Here is a 21,354-nt window from a genome sequence, read left to right as displayed (position 1 = left end):
AACCTCCTTTCAGGTAGTTGTAGAGAGCAATAAGGTCTCCCCTCAGCCTCCTTTTCTCCAGGCTAAACCACCCCGGTTCCCTCAGCCACTCCTCATAAGACTTGTGCTCCAGACCCCTCACCAGCTTGGTTGCTGTTCTTTGGACTTCATTGCTCTTCTTTCCCACCTCCTAGAAATGGGAAGTACTGGAAAGGTGACTCTGTTCTGATGTGGAGGCTTCTTTCCCTTTTCTATTGAACATCCTACCCCATGAGTAGCAGAAGAAAAGATTTGTTGGCTGAGACATAAGGGGTGAGTGGGACCTTCATTTTCTAGGAAGGTGAGCAGGACACTACTGCACCAGAAACCAGAGGAAACATGAGTTCTAGTCCCTGTTAAATAGACCATTTTTGTGTTCTTCATATTAATCAAAACCAGGATAAGATTCATAGATCTTTCCCTAGCTATAAGCAGGACTACTGCTTTCACGGAATTGTAAGATATACAGTATTTCTCCTCATGAGATTCAAAGCTTTTCACACCCTGCAGTTCCACTCATGCTGTATAGCAGCACAGAGCACACAGTGATTTCTTGAGAGACATTTGTGCTCATTTTAGAGAAGAGCAGTTATGCTGACCATTTGTTACTTTGTTTGATTTGAGAACTCTTTTGTCCCTTGGGGGCAAAGCAGGTGGAAACATGAACAAAATCTGAAACACCTGATCAAAAAAGCACACCCAGATGCATATCTGCAACAAATACAGCAAATGCTTAGACCATCTAATTTAGCTGCTCTATTTGCTGCTGCCAGCTCACTCACCCATACTTCTGGAAATGTGAAAGGGCTCGTTTTTCTTTTTTATGTTCCCCTACTTCATGGGCTGAAGTATGACTGAGAGTCACCGAGCATTGGTTCTGTGTATTACATCCCCTTTCTGTTTCTTGCTATTGCTTATAGCAATACATTACTGAGGAAGATAAAACACTGAGTCATTAGAAGCAGATCCTGTTAGCTATTTCTTACCTGAGCAGTAGTTCTTGTGTCCATTTTTGTACCGTTCATTACAAAAGCAGTATTTGGGGTGCTTGCTTATGGGAGAGGTTGTTTCCAGATAATATTTTAACTATTTAGGCTACTTGACAGAAGAAAGAAGGTTTAGGCAATCATACCATTTAAATATGTGTGTGTGCCTGTGTGCCTACACTTTCTTCTTCTGTCTACCTTCAGCCAAATCTGATGCTGTGGAAAAGGTCTCACAGTTCCTGCAAGTTTCATGAGCACAGAAAATTGCATAGAAAAGCACTATGTGTACCTTGGCAGAGAGAAAGGTGTAGATGGATATCGCTCTTTGTCCTACATTGATCACATGGATCCCAAGCCCTCCAAACAGGTTAATAAGACAACCACAAAACCAACCACTGCACATAAATATATAACAAGCAAAGCTTCAGTAATTCTACTGCTCATGTAAAGCCTTGTTAATCTTTTTTCCTAAAGCCCTGTCCAAACTAAGGAAATGAAATACTACCTAATCTTCATTAATACAGTCCTTAGCTAACACTGACATTAGCAGTATTTAAAGAAACAAGAGGAGTAAAAACCATTAGCTAATAGTTTTGAAGCATGTCTTGTTTTCCTAATCTAGACCACACCTAAATAAATTATATTCTATCCTATACAGAGGCCAGTACAATGCCTTCAGTTCTACAGAGTCCTTTTCAGCCAAACCGAAGCAAGTAGTATAGAGAGGTAGATTTCTCCCAGTGTTTGCCCTTCTTTTGGGATATTAATAACTTGAATGACAATACAATCTATTTCCACATTAGAAGATATAAGCATTTTGCACCAAAAAAATGCTGTTTGGCAGACTATTGTAACCCTACATCAACAATGCTTGTCAGGGCTGTCTGTTTGGAAAGACAGTCTTCGTGAGAAGTGTAGTGTGAGTATCTCAGCTGGTGAAAATCAGCAGAGACCCCTGAGCTCTCAGAGAGCTATACACAATTGAAGTTGTAGTTGTGGTCGTCAGCAAATCCCAAATCACCTCCTTCTTTAATGCATGTGCCAGAATTTCAGACCCCACCAGTCAAATCAGGATTGGTACATACAATGTTGGAGCTCAGAAGCAGTTGGTCTGGCATATCACAACAGTAGTGCCAAATGCTGTCAGCTAATCCCGAATTAGCCTGGAACATCAGTAGGTGAAATAAAATAAGTATCCAGATTGCGTCTAGACTTCTCAAATCTGCATACAGTAAACTATTCATGACTTCTCCACTCCTGTTGAAACCCATTCAGTTGACTATTCAGACTGCAAGACTATTCATTCCTACTTCTGCTCCATCTATAAAGTCAACAGAGCCTGGGAAATTATACAGGTGACCAAGTCTAGGTGCCTACTCCAGATGAAAAGTTTCCTCAACCCAGTGGACTGCTTACCACGTGTCCACCATCTACTATGGGAGCTGAGGCACTTATATCACATGTGGTCATCTCCACTATAGATACTTACACATAGGTGTCTGAATCAGAATTATTCCCTTCAAACCAAGTCAAAAGATGTGCTCAGTGTGGTGACAGAAGTGAGAAGCTGCCTTGGAACAGTACAACTTTCACTGTGTCCATGGCATGTATGGGTAGAGAATTGCAAGAGAAGATTCAAATGCTTGGTGGGACAAGGGTGACAGTAAGAGAACAGCCAGACTATTGTTATCAACAACAGAGGGTTCCCTGGTGCCCTCTGAAAACCTTTGAGGAAATATGAAATGTTGGAGGTGTGTGCAGAAGACGGGCAAGAACTACCACTTAGCAGAATATCAATGGAGTTCTGTCATGAGGAAGCAGAAACAGACAAGGGAGCAGTGGTTGAAGTTGGTTACACTGTTAGTCGTTAGTTGATGAGGACATAAGGTCAAAGGCAGCATGGATGTGTTTTATGTGGTAGTAATGGAGCTGGAACAAAGAGAATTAAGTTATGCACAGGATAAAGCAACAAGGGTATATGGCAGTCCACTGCCAGGGGTCTTCCTCTGTTCTGTCATTTCTGGATGTGGTACTGGAACAATTAAGATTACTGTGGTGGCAGTCAGGCTGTAGGCAGCCTGTGCAAGCAAGAGAAAAAATGAATCAGACAGTCAGTTACTTCTTACATAGCAAGATGGGATTTCATGTTAGCACTAACATTCATGCAGTATTATAAAACCACACAGGGCTTTCCAAAGTACTATTACCTATCACAGATGCAGACAGCTTATAACCTAGCACAAAAATAGAACACCCAGCTAGGATACGCTGTGCAAAAGTTATTGCTGAGGCTAATACTGGGAAGAAATTAGTTTAGAGGAAGAATGTGGAAAGAGATGAGGGAGTCTTGCAGGTCAGAACTGCAATGTTATTAGGTTATTGTGACTGACTTCATAGCATAGGCACTAAAACAAGTGATAGCAGCAAAAGCACTGTTAAGGAAAGGAATTAGGCATAGAGCAGGAAGAGGAACAGAGATACAGAACCAAGTATAGTGCTTGTCAATTCAGATGCAGCACAGAGGTATGGGGATTTTTATGGATCAGTGGATATATATTAGGTAGGACAGGATATAGATTGCACTATATGTTCTTTTCCTTCCTAGTCTAAGCGGAAAGACAGGTGAGTGATGGCATGAAGGGATTTTAATGAGAAACTCTTCCATGAAAGCCATGTCTGCCTTCCTGGAAAGTGATAAGCCAGTGGTCAAGGATCTTGAAATATCTCTATTTTCACGTAACATAAATCACCCTTAAACTGCAAGAAAGGTGTTAGAAAATGAGCCTGTGTGACCATCACAACACATGTATCTCACATCTTGTTCTTGAAAGGTTGTTCTACAAGATTTAAATACAGTCTTACTTGACTGTTCTTTTGAGGTGTGATTACAACAATGCAGTTATCTTTGTCTCTATATCAGTCTTAACAACTTTGCTATACCCCAAATATTATTGCTCTATAAAAATGAGTTGCTAATGCACAGATCCTACACAACTCAGAGTACCTGACTGACATCAGATCAATCATGCTATTGTGTGTGTGGCCTTTTTTTTCAAGTATTATTCATTTGTCATGAACTTCTCTGCCAAGATATTTTGATAAGGCAAAATTATCGTCAATGCTTTTCAGGCATGTCTTGTTTTATGTGGATCAATTTGCATTCTGAGCAAATGTCAGATGAAAACTCATGCATTTGTATTTCAAAAGGCATCAACTGGTTTGAATGCTAAACAGGCCTAAACTTTTCTGATAGCAGGCTATTTTATTTTGGTCATTATTTCCCACAGCAGATGCTAGAACATAAGTTGTGAAAACTTTACAGTCTAAACAGTCAGGTTGTTTTGTTAAATTGCATGTAAGAGTTTGGAAACAGGGGATGCAAATGAGTTTTTTAAAGGCACAAAGCAGGAATAATGAATATAACATGATTCATTGAAAAGGAAAAAAAAATATTTACTCACAGAGAGAGGCAGCTACCTGTGAAAGAGGGACAGCTGACATAAATCTTTCAAAACTGTAATTTCCTCAACTGAGTATTTGATAGTAGAATGAGAATTAAGAGGGTAGGTCTTATTATGCCAGAAATTTAAAAAAAACAGGGGAGAGGAGTATTTTCTGTGGACTGAGGCAACAGCCAGCTATCCTTCCAACAATGCTGTTCTCTAGTACTCTCACATTAGCAGATTTGACCCCATACCTGCCAACTGTGAACAGAGAAGACAAATGGCAAGATCCTGCTTTAACAGGGTAACTCTAGAATGTAAGTAATCAGCACAGGTTATACCAAAAAATATTACAAATCCAGCTCCCACAGTGCACATCTTTAAAGCTCCTCTCCCCTCCAGCCCTCCCCCTAAACTGGAATAATTCTGACATGAGGATTTTTGAGGCCATATATGGAGCTCTGAAGATAGATTCCCAGATCCAGTCTCTGAGCCATGAACAAGGATAGTTTATCTTAAAGCAGCTGTAACGGATTGTACCCTGAGCCATCAGCAAGGACAGTTCAGCACCTCATTTACAGAATGACTATCAAAGAAATCCAAAATCAGTGCCCCTTTACTTTAATATACCAGGTTGAAAACTGTGCTAGATTAGCTTTTTCTTCAAACCCGGTTTATCCAACCGTGTAAGAAATGTGGTAAAATGGCGGAACACAGAACTGTACCAGTATCCTCACCTGTGAACACAGAAACAGCAGCTCTTATGATCTCTCCATTTGAGAGACTAAATAAATGATTCAGACTCTTTAAGGTCCATGTACAACTGGTAAGAATACATCCTTGCAACACCTACATTCAGCAACGATCATAACCTGTGTGAAGACATCCTGGCCGATCTTACAATAGAAATAGAAATAAACACATAAACTGAGAACGATGAGTTGTTTGCAATTAAGAGAAAAATTTTTTTTTAAATCAAGAGCCAAACCAAATGTTAAACTCTTTTCTTACTGAATCCCAGAGGTATTTCTGCCCCCGGTATGTCTCTCTGCAGCATTCTCCTGCTACAGCCGCCTACACAATTCCATAATTCCCATTTTTCCACCTTTTTATGTTCTGCCTCTGAGGGAAGCTCTGCAAGCCATTAGCCAGCAGCTCAACTCAAACTTGCAAGTGTTGGACATGCTGAGACGGCATGGGTAGGAGGAAGGAAGACAAAAGGAAAACAGCCACATGAGAGATGCTTTATGACAATAATACCTACCTTTCTCCTTAGGACTATGCTGTTTCTTTCCTCCTCCTTCCAGCGTGCCAGCTTTTCAAATGCCACTGCTTATCACCAGAGACCAGCCAAAGCTGTTGGACATTAAAGTAGGTGTGTTATGCCCTGTGCCACCGAGCTGGCCCCTGACACTGAAGAAGGGGATGCAGGAGGGACTGGGTTTGGTTTTCTTTACCACCTTGATGGTGCCCACCTGACAAACATCATCCACGCAGCAGTGGCAATATCCTAACTCTTGAGCTGGCCCTAGATGGGGTCCTTCCCTACACAGACTGCAGTGACTCTTTTTCCTAGGACCCTGACTCTTATTTTCTGAGTTTTTTGAGGGACCACAACCATGTAGCACAGCTGAGACACTCTTTCTGGTGCTGGGGCAACCTCACCAGCAATGAGCTGGATGGGGAACAGCCAGTCTGGGTCAAGATCAGGCCCAGAGACAGCGATCGATGTTAGATGCCAACCAGTGAAATCCCATCAAGCCTGCAGTGTTGAGGCAGGCCTTGGGCAGCCAAGCCAGCACGTCTGGTCAGCATCAAGGAGGCAGGAGGTCGGGTGCAGGCACAGCTGCTGCACAACTGGTCCCTGCTTGTGCTGCGTCACCTTGGCTTAGAAGCAGCTCCTGAGGGAGAGGAGAGTCGTGCCACCTTTTCTACCTTGCCCCACAATGGTTCACGTCTGCGAGGAGCTGACCCTGCACTCAGTCCGCGCAGCTCCCAAACTCCGCCAGTGATGCTCCTAGGAGGAAGATGCACTCTGGGCCCCAACACCGACTGCCCGGAGACATAAATAGCCTTTCTTTTTGGCTAGCTAACAAGATAACACAGGGTGAAACATCTGTCTATAAATCACTCACAAAAGTGGCAGTGTGTGCCATTGCTGCTCTCTCTGGGGAGAGAAGGTGGGAGGCAGAGACAAGGATCATCACAACACTATTAAAAACTGTTGCTTTTTTCTTCTGCTCTTGTCCTTAGCTCTTCCATATTGTGAGAGGGAATATATATGTGCGTTTGTGTAAATAAACACAGCTGCTTTCATGTTAGTAGCAGTGAACATTACAGATATTGCAGGACGTCCTCAGCTACTCATCCTTCTGCTGACAAGGGATTAGGATGATTTTTTTAAATTTATAAAATGAATTAAAAGCCTGGCACCCGTTAAAAGCCACCTATTAAAATAAACAAGAGTCCTGCCGTTTACCACACTAGGACTGGGATTTCATCATGCACAATATAATTTTTCTCCTAGTTACACTGGATGCGTAAGAAGTCATTTAATAGTGATTAAAGGGAAAATTAAACTTTGTCCTACCTTCCCTGTGATAAAAAATAGACAAGATCTCTTGAGAAGTGCTACTGGACAGAGGATTTAGGAAAAGTTACATGCAAAATCCTAGGGTTACGGATCACCGTAGTCCTAAAAAACAATGAGAAAAGAAAAATGGATTTTATTTAAATGCATCCAAAATTAAACACAACTACTCGCCTGCCTATACTGATCGCAAACTATGCATGGAAATCGTAATGTAAATTACTGGCTTTTTAAATTTTTGAGATCTTTGAGAATTTCCAGATCTTCTGATGTGGAAATGAGGAAAGTCAGACACTAATTTCTCAGGGTACTTTTCATTTTGTTGTTAAAAAAACAACCAACAAAACAAATAAAAACCTTCCAGAAGATCAGAATCAATGACTACTACAAGGAAAATCAGTCTATAAACAGTCACGGTAATGCGAACCTTTTAAATCATTGCCCATTAGTAGCATTGCTGCTTGCTGGATATCAATTGATTACTGGCCACTTAACTAACTGGCAGGCTGTCAAATGTAGTCTTTTGACCAGTAATTCATCTGATGACTACGAATATGCTCAGACAAGCCAAACAGACTATGTTAGTATACTAATGTATTCAGTCCTTCTACAAAAAAAAAGAGAAAAAGAAAAAAAGACAAAGAAAGAAAGGAAGGAAGGAAGGTAGAAAGAAAGAAAACAGAAAGAGAGAAAGAGAGAAAGGAATGAAGGAAGGAGGGAAGGAAAAGAGAGAAAGAGAAAGAAAGAGAGAAAGAAAGAGAGAAAGAAAGAAAGAAAAAGAAAGAAAGAAAGAATACAACATTGAAATCTCTCAGTCACTCTTATTTTCTCTTCTTTTGCTTCTGGACAGACAAAGCAATGTGGATGACTTCTTTTCCAAAGTCTCTTTTGAGAGGACCTAATTTTTGTAGAGGATGTGTTACTCTTGAAAAAAATAATGGAAATTTTGAAAAATCTGGTGTTGAGCAGCGTGAGGCTGAGAATCTTTACGTGATACATTTCAACATCATACATGATTAATAAAACTTAAAACCATTGAATTCACTGAACACAACTTAATATTTAAAAACTGAAAATAGCCACCATTAAGACTGTGTTTCCTCAGGTCTTTTCTTGCTTTATACAGGGCATTGACTTGAGTCAAATGTCTTTATTTTATGCTTAGGCTTCATGGATAAAATCTCCATCTGCCTTTCTGTGTTCTCCTAATGACCAGCCTCTCTTCAACATCTAGTTCCTTGTCTCAGCAGTGTCCAGTATGGGAAGAGTGATCTGGAACACTAGTGGCAGATGATGGGCCCCCGAAAATAATTATACTTAATTAAATGTTCTCATTAGGCTTAAAGGTGGACTTACAGCACTTATACATGGTAAAATATGGTGGCAAAACTCTGAAGATGCAGGCTTGTTAAACTTGGCTTGCCTGCCTTGAAATATCCCTGAATGGAAGGCTTCATTACCCCAGTGAGAGACTGCACTCGGGATAATACTTGTTATCTCCAGGCTAAAGTCTGAGAAGAAGCCCACATCTCACAACCATTGCACAATCCAAAAGACTGAGCATATTCCTTCTCCACTGGGCTAGTGAAACAGCTGAATCTTCATTTAGTGGAAGTTTTGATTTCACATTTTCCTCCTTTGCAAAGAGATTTTTTTTTTAAGGCCAGTTGCATAGGTATACAGCCAGCCCCAAATTCTCCTCCTTTCTCATTGGAGAATACACAGAAGAAGAAGAAAGGAATACAGCTTTATAGAGAGTTGACTCCTGCCATTCTTAGAGGCTGCACAGATTGCTTCTTGTTTAACATTAACACTATCAAGGTCATCAGGGTGGCGAGGGAAAAGGCAGATAGACTCTTTCCTGCTGCAGACAAAGCTTTAATATACAATCAGATCTTGTTAAAAGAAATAAAAATGGGAGTGGGTTAGGATAGGTCACAGTGACCAGGTTGCCAGGCTTCTTTGCATCTTGTGCGACTTTGAGTAAGTTACTTATCCTCTCTCTATTCACCCAGCACTTCGTCCATCCATAAAGTCTATTATGACTGCAGCTAAGAGAAAGCAACTCCGGCAATTACTTGTCGTTAAGTTGAACTTGATTTTTTTAAATGTATACACCAGCCCTTGAGAGTACTGCCAGCAACCAGATTAGTAACTTCATAATCACAGAGCAGCATCCAAAATGTATGATTTTGTTCAACTAATTTCTGCAGAAGCAGGAACGTACAGTAAGGACATTTCATCTGAGAAAAAACATATGCCCTCAATTTTCCTTATAAGCCTTACCAAAACTGGTTTGTTTTCTCATAGCAAGTCCTGGAGTTCCACATATATGGGCTGTTTCTGGGCAACAGTAGAGATATCTTCACAAAAAACATCATTATCCTCAGAAAGGAATGATTTGGGAAAAAAATGCTACGCATTGGAGACAGCCCTTCTGCTTGCCATTTTTAATTTGTGGAAGCATGGTTTTACAGGCTTCCACTCTGTTTAGTGTACAACCATACAGATTCCTTCACAGAGTGACTGATGCTCAGTTAAACGTTCAGCAGCCACTCCCCTTGTCCTGGAAGAGAAGAGCCTCCTCAGGGAGAAAACAGGCACTCAAGCCAAGCTGCTCCCACCCTGACAAGCCAAGCTGCTGCTAGATGAGCATCTTGTAAGGCGAGATAGGTGTCTGTGCAGTCCTCGCCTCTGGAAGCAGTGCATATTTTTAGTACACTTTTCTCTTCAAGCTGCCTATCTCAGAGCAATCACTGAAGCTAAAATCAAGGCAGGACATGACAGGAACTGGATGGAACACCACCTTTTTTGGGGCACATATGCAATATGATTCTCCTCTGTCTCACTGTGTTTTATTTCTATTGAAATATTATCCCTTAGTGCTTAACCATTTGAAATGTGTCCAACAAGACTGCAGGCTGTAGGACTGGGCTGTCTGTTATTTGACCCTGATGGCTCTTCATGGGCAAGCTTATTTGTTTCTGTCAGCGTCCCTGAGGAGGCATTAGGAAGCACAAGAGTAAGGATGACTGATCTAAATGTGTGTGTCCTGCACTTATGTCACGGCATTTCATGACACAGCCCCTAAATTCACCTCAGGGGACAGATTTCTCTACTCTGTTTAGAATACAAATAATATAATTACACATCACAAAACTTCAGATGAGTAAAAAAATTATCTGTCCTTTTCTGAAACCAGCAGTTTCTCTGTCTGCTGCTGTGGCCTCTGCCACAGAATTTTTTGTTAAAGAATTTTCAGTCATGGGTTTCTCTAGGTTTGCTTTATTAACAACTCAGAGTTGGGCCACCACCGCAGTGAATGGCAACCTTCCAAAAATTTCTCAGTCTTATATACCATTTTACCACCCATTATCCCAGTCCAAAGTCTTTGTAATTTTCCAGTTTATCTCAGTTCCCATGTTGTTATCATACATCATCATCTTATCTCATCCATTCTTCTTTTGTTCTGTCCGGTCATCATCCTGTGGGTTTCAAAGTCCATCTTGGGTCAGTTGTCTTCTCATCCTCTTTACTTTGAAGTCTCATACCTAAACAATACTGAAAAAAACCTCTCTGGTTGTTCCATTAACTATTCCACATTTATCTTTGTAAGTTCTACATATTTTAATCACTCCCCAGCTACGCACCTGTATCTTGCTGATTTTTCATCTTTTGTTTGATCCGTCTCTACTGATTAGCTTGACTGGGTTTTAATCCGGTCCTGGATTGGGGCTATACAGTGGGGCAGGCTGAGAACGCTGTTCATGGCCTGTTGCACAGCTCTGTTGCCATTAATAACCTTAACCCATTCTATATTAATTTCTAACAGTCCTATAGTCCTAAATTTTCTAAAATCTTCTACAAATTATCATAACTCTGATATTGAGATGGAGTCCCTATCAGTGAAATATCTTGCTTCAGATGGCAGGAGTAAGAAAACAATCCATTTCCCTGCCCCCCTTTCATCCCCTCCAGCATGCTCTGCCTGTTTCCTTTACCACAGAGAGTAATTCTGCACACAAAGCCTCAAAGAAATGTAAAATGTTTTTCCTTTTATAGGCATTTTACAATTGAAGAGCTCAGCTAAACACAGTCTTTCCCTGATGAAAAGTCTGTTCTTTCCCAGAATTGATGCAGCTGGGCAGGGGACTGCACCTTCATCCAACTTAGGGAGCAACAGTGTTTACTGTGGGGTGGCTTTTGCCTAATTGTTAGAGTAACTAACAATCGTCTTTCCTCTTCCCCCAAGCACTGCTGAGACCTAGGACTGCTGAATATATATCGTTCTTTCTTTTCCTCTCCCTGCTTTCTGCTTAAGTGTTGAATTGTATTCTCCATTTGTGAAATTCGCCCCATTGGCACATAATTCATGTTTGTGAAATTTGCCCCAATGGCGTGTAATTCATATTCAGAAACAGATAGTGCTGTCATGCACAAGATCTTGCAGTTTTAGGAGCCCCTACGATTTAAGGAGCTGTAGCCTTCCTCATGCCACTAACAAGTACAGGCAATCCTCATGCAGCCAGGGAAGAACTACCAGCAGAACTAGGGCAGACAGGGGGTAAATGTGGGTGGTAGGTCTGATTTACTAGGCTCAAATAAGGGCATGCTGCACATACTGCACAAACAGATCAGGACTGACTGCACATGTCTAATACATTGTTCGTTTCCTCAAAATACCATGTCCTAACAGGTATGCAGAGAGAAACGTGAGAGACAGACACACAGGACTCTGCATTTACAAGAGCCAGTTTTGCAAACACCACTTTCTTTCCAACCTGCAAATGAGGGCAATTGTGGAAAAGATTTGCAGTTTTTCTGTCTTCACAGATGTCCAGTTCCTGTAAGTAATATTTCTAGTAGGCTATCAGTTTTCATAAGTACAGTGTATTTGAAGTAAAAGCACAGGGCTTGAATGATGGAAAACACGTTCATCACAGTCATGGTCTTCAGGGCAAAGAATGTAACTGAATTATTTCTGTCTTCACTGTGTGATGGCAAGTGCTGAGCCTTGTATTTTCTGCACAGCCATCTTCTGTATTACTCATTAATATATTAAAGTTTTTCAGCTCAGCACTTTGACTTCTGTCCTTCCAAAAAAATATCCAATACCAGAGATGCCTCTGAGATTATATAACCCAGGAAACTGTAACTGAGTAGGATCATCAAGATTCAAATCAGTTAAGAACGTACCATTGATTTGGCTACTTTCAATTTGTTCTTTAATCTTTAGATTTCATTGAGTTTTGACAATTTCAGTAGAAATCTCTGAACTGTGAGATATACCTACAAGTGCAAATTGCTCTTTCCTCAGATTTCCTGAATAAAGAAAAATGAGTAGTAGCAATGAGCTGCTGATACCATATCTGCTTCCCTTTGTCCATAATTAGCATGTTCCCATTTACTGCTTTCACAATGAACCTACTTGCTCAGTGAAGTTCTGGACATGTGAAATATTTTCAATCTTTTTTTCCAAGTCAGTTGTTGATAAATTAAATCCACACAGTCTTTTTCCATCTCCGTACATGGACAAATAATGACAAGCAGAAATGCCACAAACCCACAATAAAATGTGCCCAAGCTTCCCCACATTATCTATTTGGACTTAATTTCTCATGCCATTGCTGTTCCCATCATCCAAATAATGATGTTTTTTCTCGGCTCAGCACAGTGAAACTCAACAGGCAGTCTGATGTCATTTCTCAATTTGCCTCTAACACAACAACTTTGGAATAGAAAGTATGATCAGTTTTGAAATGCATATTCCTGTAGAGGCTCAGTCTCTGAGCACACAAGTTATTCATTTGTCCCTGATACTTTCACATTGGCATAGCTGTCTCCCACAAACCCACAGCAATGTCTCTCCAGCTCTGGTCGGCATCTAGTGTACAGTGTCATAGTGACTAGTTGGCAATGAAGTCCTAACGGAAGGCAAATTTGTGTTACTGTGGTATCACAGGAGTGCCTGTGCCTGGCAGGGCTGAGAGGAACATCTGCCACATGTTTCATGTTCGTAGAGATGACTGAGTGCCTAATGGAGCCATGAGGTCTGTGGTACTTTGTAAAATATTTATAGGTCTTAAAGGTCTTAACTGGAATTGGATCCTTTTTGTGCAGCTGACACAAACATTGTGAGTAGCCCAAAAAGTGCACTTTCAGAGAAGAGCTTGAATTAAGTTTGATTCTACTCCAAAAGCAGTGCCGTCAGTACTGGGCAGAGCATCTGCGCAGGGTGACATTCCCTTTGCAGACCCTTCTGTTAGGTGAAGAAAAAGAAATCAATTCTGCTTCTTTCTCAGATACATGGAAAAAAGGCAAAGGACAGTGTTGAACATGTGATTCACCTGGAGGTGACACCGAATGGTCTGGCAGGTTTTCACTGCACAGGTTATGAATATTTCCTCGCTCATTCCCATGTGTCTGGGGAGGGCTGCTGGAGCAGCCGTAGGAGAAGATATCTTCCTCCATTGGAGAAGATAAAGGCCCTGGGGGACATGATAGGGGTAACATAGTCTACAGGTAAAAAATGACTGGCCTGATCCTGCTGACTAGTCTGCGGGGCAGGTGTCCTTTCTTTCTAATTCCTTGCTTTACCCCTCAAATAAAAGTAGAGCCCTTACCACAGCTATAACCTGCTCCCTGCTTGTCTCTGCATTGCATTGTCCAGTCTTGGCTAGGCTACAGCTTCACGTGCTGTGTTACCCCATGTTAAGCTGCACCAGAGAACACGAGACAAACACAAGCCTGAGCTGTGCTTATGGTTTGCAGTGGTGACTGACATTCAGTATAGATGCTGCAGTTACACCAGATGAGCAGGTAAATTAGGTAGCTGCTGGATTTTGATTCTTTTAACTTTACTCCATCAATCATCTACAGAGACTAGCAAGAGAATGAACAATTACGAACCTGAATAAATGCACAGGACTCTATTCTAATTAGAGAGGTATTGGTAATCTCATAATATATTTTAAAACATAGCTTACATGCACATCTGATTTTCAAATGCTTTTTTGTCGGTGGCTTTGATCTTTTCCAGTATCTGTAGCCTTTTTCTTTATACACAATTTAGCAATTTGTCATCAACAATTGGTCTCACTCACATGCAGCTGTTAAACACTGTAGCTAGATTTTAAAGGCAAGAATAGCTCTGTGGCAATCAACAGCACATAAAAGTTAGACCTACCAAGCTGTACAAAATGCCTGATGATCTGAACTCAACCAGCAGTTCCTAAGACAACAGAATTTGTTTACCTTCTGTAGGATTTACAATAAACTCCTTCATGTCTTTTCAGTTTTTCTTAGTATCTAGGAAAAGATGAAAACTAACTAAAGGCTAAAGTTTTAAAAAAGTTTCTTTTGTTCAAGGTAACTCAGTCACCCCAGCCACCTTTACCCCTGTGAACTGCTCTTGAAGCAGTTTCTCTCTGCAGTGTCAGTCTGATATTAAAGTTTCACCTTTTTGGGGGGCTTTTTGGGTTTTGCCTTAAATATTAGGTTGTAAACGGAAACAGCTTAGCACCTACTTCATGAATAGCTGGGAATCTGCACAGCAGGGTGAGCATGGGTGACTAGACACAGCAATCCTGTGAACTGTTTCACTATAAATCACTCCTGCACCTCACCTAGAACCTTCACAGTTTTAAGTTTCTAAATCTACAGAAACAGGCCCAGCTACCTAACTTTAGGTGTTCAAACACTTTAAAAAACCTTGGCCTGAGTCGTGCCTCCCTTGCATCATTTCACACCTACCCAGCAGACTTGCTATTTTTCATCCCAGGTCCCAACAGCTCTGTGATGCTCAGGGGCTACCTCCACAGCAAAGCCTCAAGAAATAATGGCCTCGACAGAGGCAAGAGAAAAGTGCCTGGGATGTGGCAGGCCAAGTATCAGACTGCTCATCTCTTGGAAAGGCTTTGAAGCTACCTTTTAGGAGAAGACCCTCACCCAAATGAGTAGACACTATTTCCTCCTTTTCCACCTGTAATTTGAAATAAAAAGCCTTTAATTCCAGCAGAAAACTCATGGATTTTGCAAGAAAATGACTCTCTGCAGCTCAGTTAGGGTCTTACATCCTTGAAAATGCCACTTTTTAAGCTCATCTATCACAGTGACACATCCTACTGGGTGGTGAACTGTGTGCTGAACTGGGGTTTTGTGGATCCCATTCTCAAAGCTTGCTATAGAAAACAGTGAAGGGAGCCCCTGAGCTAGCTGAGATGAGCACCGCTGAAGTCATTGGCACAACACAGCTCTAAACTGCATTTATATACATGACACATGTTTGCATGTCCAGGACTGTACTGTTTTAACTATATCAGTTTAAAAAAAAATAACTACCTGAACAAACCTGATATAAAACTTGCATGCCCGTTAATTCTTAGAGACAAAAATCATTATGAAAACCTGCATGAACCCTCATTTATGAAAGTTAATTGCTTGCAAGAGCTGTCATAAGTGTTCAAAAATGCTCTTTTTCATTTTAGCAGAGAATAATTCAGAAACAGTTACCAAGAACACAATAAATTTTTAATTCATTGCTTGTTTATAGATAACACTTGTCACATAGGGCTTCTTATAGTTTGGTAAATTCATGACGTAGTCAATTGCAAGAAAACTCCTGTTTATTCTGTAGTCTTACACAGCGGTATCCAAAAGTCAGCAGTGCAGAGTGAGCTGCTCAAATGCTGGTGATTTCCTGATTGTTTCCAACTTCTTATTACAAAAAGGTGAAATTTATTAAATACACTGCATAAGTAATCTCTGTGGATAAAAATGCATGAAAATATCTGTCTTGAGATATCTGGTCTGAATTATGAATAATTTTAAAATCCTTTGATTTCACATAAAGTTTCTTTCTGTGATTGCATTTTCATCTGAATGTAGCAGTGCTACATATCAAGGTGCCGCGATTAGATCACTGGTCGGCCTGGACCAGGGAAGAGACAGATAACACACATGGTGTGAGTGCCAGCTCCACCCTTTATTGTGCAGTTAATTCCTTTTATACTAACAACAGCAGGTGGGATCACTGGTACGTCATAGGGAGGCGACGACTAACCTTCTACCTTTCCGTGACATCGCGAGATCTTCCGAACGGTGTTCCCTGCATCTGAATCATAGATTTTAAAGCCAGAAGGCCCATTATAATAGTCTAAACTAATTTTCTGTCATAAAATCATAAATTAATAACTTTTCTCTCAGCAAATATAGTGACTTGTGATTGAACTAAAACTTATATTTTTAAAAGCCTAGCCCATGACAACTTATTCCTGGGATAATGTACCACATCTCTCAATAAATGTTTCTAGTGGTCAATTATGCACGCAGCTGTTATTTCCAGTTTAAACCTGCCTCAGTTCTATTTCCAGCCACTGGGTCTAGAATTTTTTCTAATCTTCAAGATAAAGACTCTGAGTTTTCAGTACATTTTTCTTAAAAGTTTTGCAGTTGAAATCTTCAGCAAATACCACTGAAGCCATCTTTCTTAAATTTATTCACTAATTCATCTAATTTTCCAGACTATTTATACACCAATGCACAATTCTTATTATTTCTTTTGTCTTTGTTCTTCTTCAACATTGCTCTGTTTTGCAACACAGTTTATGTATTTCAATATAGAGGTGTGGCATTGGTTGTATTTTTCACTTTTGTTGTAGTGGTGCTAATATAAAATGTAGTCTTCTGCTAATACTTGTCTAAGGAACCAGCTGTTTTATTAGCCAATGCAAATCCTAAAATGCAGCTCACAATTTTCCCATTTTAACTAGTTAAATAAGTAAATATAGAACTTTCTGGAAACACAGATCTGGAACCCAATATTATTGCCTTCCTGAGAATAATTTAACCAAAGATTCTTTCCTGCCTCCTTTGTTTGCCGTTATGCTAATGATAATATTTATAACATTTTTACATTTTAGAGTCATCTTCCTTTTCCATATCAGAGTACTTCAAAATTATCTCAACAAATGGTTTAACAAGTTCTCCCAATGAATAAAAAAAAAAAGGGGGGAGGGAAGGGGCAGGGGGTTCAAACTCTTTCTCAGCTCAGTTTCTGTTTGTATTATCCTATATTTCTTATGGGGAACTTTTTTTCTGTCTTTTTAACCAGCCTATTGTTTTTCTAATTCAGTCCTGTGTACTTATCTTGCACAGCAACTTTATAAATTTTCAGTAGTACTTTATTTATCTAGCAGAAATATTTACCCTTTTAAAAGAAAAAATTAAAATCTCTTATCCTGTATGCACTGCCTCACAGTCTCTTTGGTTTTGTTCATTTTGAAGAGATGGCATTTCTTGATAATCTTTACATTAAACTAGTTTGTGATGACATTTTCAAGTACTCACTGCTGTTCTCATTATCCTGAGGTCTTATCAGCATTATTCTTTAAATTGGCTTCAGCCTTGATAGAAAATGGAAGCTGAATATTCAAGCAGATGGCTTTAGTACATACTGAAAGTATAATAGATGTACATGGTTAATTCATTAGAATTACATGCATATGAAGGGGACAGTTCCTCAGACAATCAGAGCTTTTTTCCTGTTTTCAAGTAGCAACCATGGAAATTGTGTTATGGCTGTATCCATTACACACCCATACATACTTTGGAAAACTCATATTATGTTTCTTCCTTCAACATAGATTTTTGTGTATGACTTACACATAAATCTCAGCGCCTCAGTATATTTTAACTGTGAGAAGCACATGTACTTATTTAACAGTGAGGAGCAAAAGTACTTCCATAACTCACTAGATGAGATTAAAAAAAGTTACCAGATGTTAAAACCCCATAAACCTGTTTTCCTGTGAGTACCAAAGGCAGATGGACCCTCAAAGAGACTGGATCTCACCTGCATAAATTATGCCAGTTCTGTTTAAGTGAAAGGGTGCTAAAGTTGTTGCAGTTGCACTCATTTTCAGGCCATTTTGTGCTGTCAGAACTTTGTCAGAAGCGTAAATAAACATCTGGCCCAATAAGTAACAGCTACTCTCAAGTAGACTTTCTTCTGGTCTTGGTGGAAGTTAGCCACATCGAGAGCTAATCCATAGCTGACCAGATTCCTTTCTTCTGCCATTAGCCTCTAATTCATTCAGCTCCCATGAAGAGTAGATGAACTGACAGAGGATACTGGGAGCTATTCTTCCACTTCCACACTAGGCACACATACTCTGACCTCTCACCAGAGAAGAAGATGTTTTGGTTGCTCAGATGGAGAAAACAAGTGGATACATATTCTCAGTGGAATATTCTTCAATAGGATATAAGGTCAACTTTAAACTTAATATTAGAAAATAAGACTACAAGGAGTTAATAATTCTCAAGATGATAGTTTACCAAAATGACTATACTTGACAGCAAAGAAAACAAAATCTATGAATAAAATACCTTTGGCAGGGAAAAGTAATAATTCCGGAGTGTAAAATCTCTGTTTGTCTGGCGTTTGTTTAATCACAGACTTCAGCTGCAACAGAAGGAAGTACTGATTATATAATTTGATAATTTTCTCCTCTAATCTTATCTCTGTTGTAATAGAGATGACTTGATGTTTGGATTCTGACTGAAATGCCTCAATCACAGGGCATTTTATGGCTGTGCATTTTCATCAGCTTTGATGGAGTTGTTCCCAACTTATGGTGACATGAGCTAAACACAAACTGGGATTTGATGCTGTTCTAAATTGAACAAATCATGGTAAAAACTTCGAAAACTGTAAATGTCATGATATTCCTTCAGAATATACAACTTATTCTGGCCCCTAAAAAACTCCTTGCTTTTCATTCTCTGTCATTGGAACAAAACTTGAAAGTTTCCATCCCTCCCTTTTTCTGCCTTTTAGTTTTTTCTTTCCATTTAGGGGTATGTTGGAAGCAGGGTAGCATAATAATAGCAACAGTGGGATCATTAATAATCACAACAACAACAAATTCATGTAAATTAACAGGTGACAGTGGTGTTAAATATTCATTCTTTTGGAATAGGTTGCCTTTTTTTCATTAGTTATCATAACCTAAAAAGTGAACTACTTGGCAAAGACTAGAGGGTTTCTTACCTGTAAAACTAACCAGAGAACAGGAGTGGCAGCAACTAGGAATTTCACCAAAGGGATTTGTGGAATGGATTTTACAAAGAATTTAAAAAGACAATAGCATAAACACCACTCTGCTAGAAATCTTTTCTGTCAGATTTGCCTTGGCCATCAATTATGAAGCCCATATCCATATGGGAAACAAAACTCTGCCTAAATTTAAGAGGATTATGATTTAATTTATCTGCCTGTGAAAATCATGGAGAGAAAAAAATATCCAGGGTCACAGACACTTTCTGATGCTGTTTCTGATGAACCAGGAACCCCCACTGAGCAGGTCCTCAATGTCACTGAGTTGTCATCTTCCACCAGCTCACTCAATCCTGATGGCACCAACAACCTGCCCCACAGGTTCCTAGCCTGACCAGCCTCCCTGTTTTCTTCTTTAAGATTTTGCATTTTCTGATGCTGATGTTTTCCCTCTTGAATCCTTGAGCTACTAACTGCATCTCAATGATAATATCTGTCTGTAATTTTACCTTTCTTCCTCCCAGAGACTGTCACTGCTCGTTTTGAGTCATTGGGGTCAAACTTTTGCAGTTGTGCCATATGACAGCTGGACCTTGTTTCCTTGGTGCACGGGCAGTGAAACCCTGCGGAATGGAGTCTTACAGCTGTGGCCACAGACAGATGAAGGTCCAAGGGATAACTGCTACCTGTGACAGAGCAGGAAAAGCTATGAGATCATAGCCACAGCCCTTAGCAGGAAACAAAGTGACTCCCTTCTGAAAGAAAAGGAGAAACCTATCTGCCAAACAGATGTCACCATGGGAGATGCTTCATGTCCCAGAAGCCCACATCTGACAGGTTACCAAGGCCCGTTTGCCAAATTATCAAGCACTATTTATTCGTGTTGACACTAATGATACTGTCAGAAGTACTCCTGAGCAGATAGATGAAAAGTGATTCTGCAAGCAGAGCTGAGCTACAGGTATCAGGACAGATGACTCCAATAAACTGAGAACTGGTAGATAAACCTCATAGGAAACAAGTTTAAGGGGCAAAGGACTCAAGGAAGAGCTGCCAGTTCCTCAGAGAAATGATACTGAGGACACAAACAGAAAGTCTATTCAGTGGAAAACTTAACCACGAACTCTTCATTGTCCTCAAACACAGAGAAAAATTGGGGTAGTTGGCTAGATGACTGCTTGCTGTTCCTTCAGACTCACCTTTCTTTTGAAGTTACTTTTTCTCTTACTTTCTTTGCACTATTAGGGATTCATCACAATCTGATATAGATATCTTTAAAAGGTCACATGAACTTGTATATTTCTGGCTGATGACTATAAAGGAATCCCAGGGTGCCTAAATGATGACATCTCCATGTAGCTTACTAACATGATGTGGGATGAACCTTGTTCACTGTGCCACATTGCTGTTTCAGAAGTTTACCGGATCCCAGTGAATGCTGTTACTCTGGAATGTGCAGCAGTAACTTTCTCACTCCGTTAAGGTTTACTTATAGGAAATGGTATAACTACAATACAATGACACTTGCATTTACAAAAAAAAAAAAGTGGCTTATGACCTCTTTTTAAGTACATTATCTAGAATACAGAAACCAGCTGTCCCAGTCACTGTTCACAGACTAATCGCTTCATTATTAAAGCAAAATTTTCTTTAGGTGATGGTAGGAATCACAGAAATTTTCAGAAAGTGTTGGCAAAAAATGAATGCAGTTCTTACATAAGATTATAGTTCTTATATGAAATAATAGCTAACTTTGCCTAGGATATAGGGAAAACTTGAATGAGGAATTCACATCAACATTTTCAAGCTTGTGAACTCAAGTCAGACATCTCCATACATGCCTTAATTTTGAGAATTGGTGAATACGTCCAGCTTTTACAGGTTTAAGTCAGAGCTGTGAGTGGTCACCACATTCATCAGCCTACATACTTTTTGCTGCCAAAGCTTGGGTTTCTGTGTACATCTTTAGGCAGAGTGGAAGAAGCTGGATATAGTCTGAGAATCTTCTGTTCTTTTAATTAGCAGTTGGAACAATATAGTACCAATGAAGAGAGCATATCTCTTACAAGTCAAAACTAAAAGCATGTTCTGAATATTTTCACAAAACTCCACTGCAGTTAAAATAGGATTTAAAACTATTGGCTATATTTTCATTATGTTTCAGTATATTAAAATTATTTTTCCCCTTACATGAAGTTCCAACCAAGGAATAAATTCTGGACACTGAATTTTCACTGAAAAGTGAAAAATTTTCACTTT

The sequence above is a fragment of the Aquila chrysaetos genome, chromosome 19 (assembly GCF_900496995.4).
Source record: "Aquila chrysaetos chrysaetos chromosome 19, bAquChr1.4, whole genome shotgun sequence".
NCBI lineage: Eukaryota > Metazoa > Chordata > Aves > Accipitriformes > Accipitridae > Aquila > Aquila chrysaetos.
The sequence above is the reverse complement of the archived record's forward strand: the minus strand, read 5'-3'. Positions refer to the sequence as shown.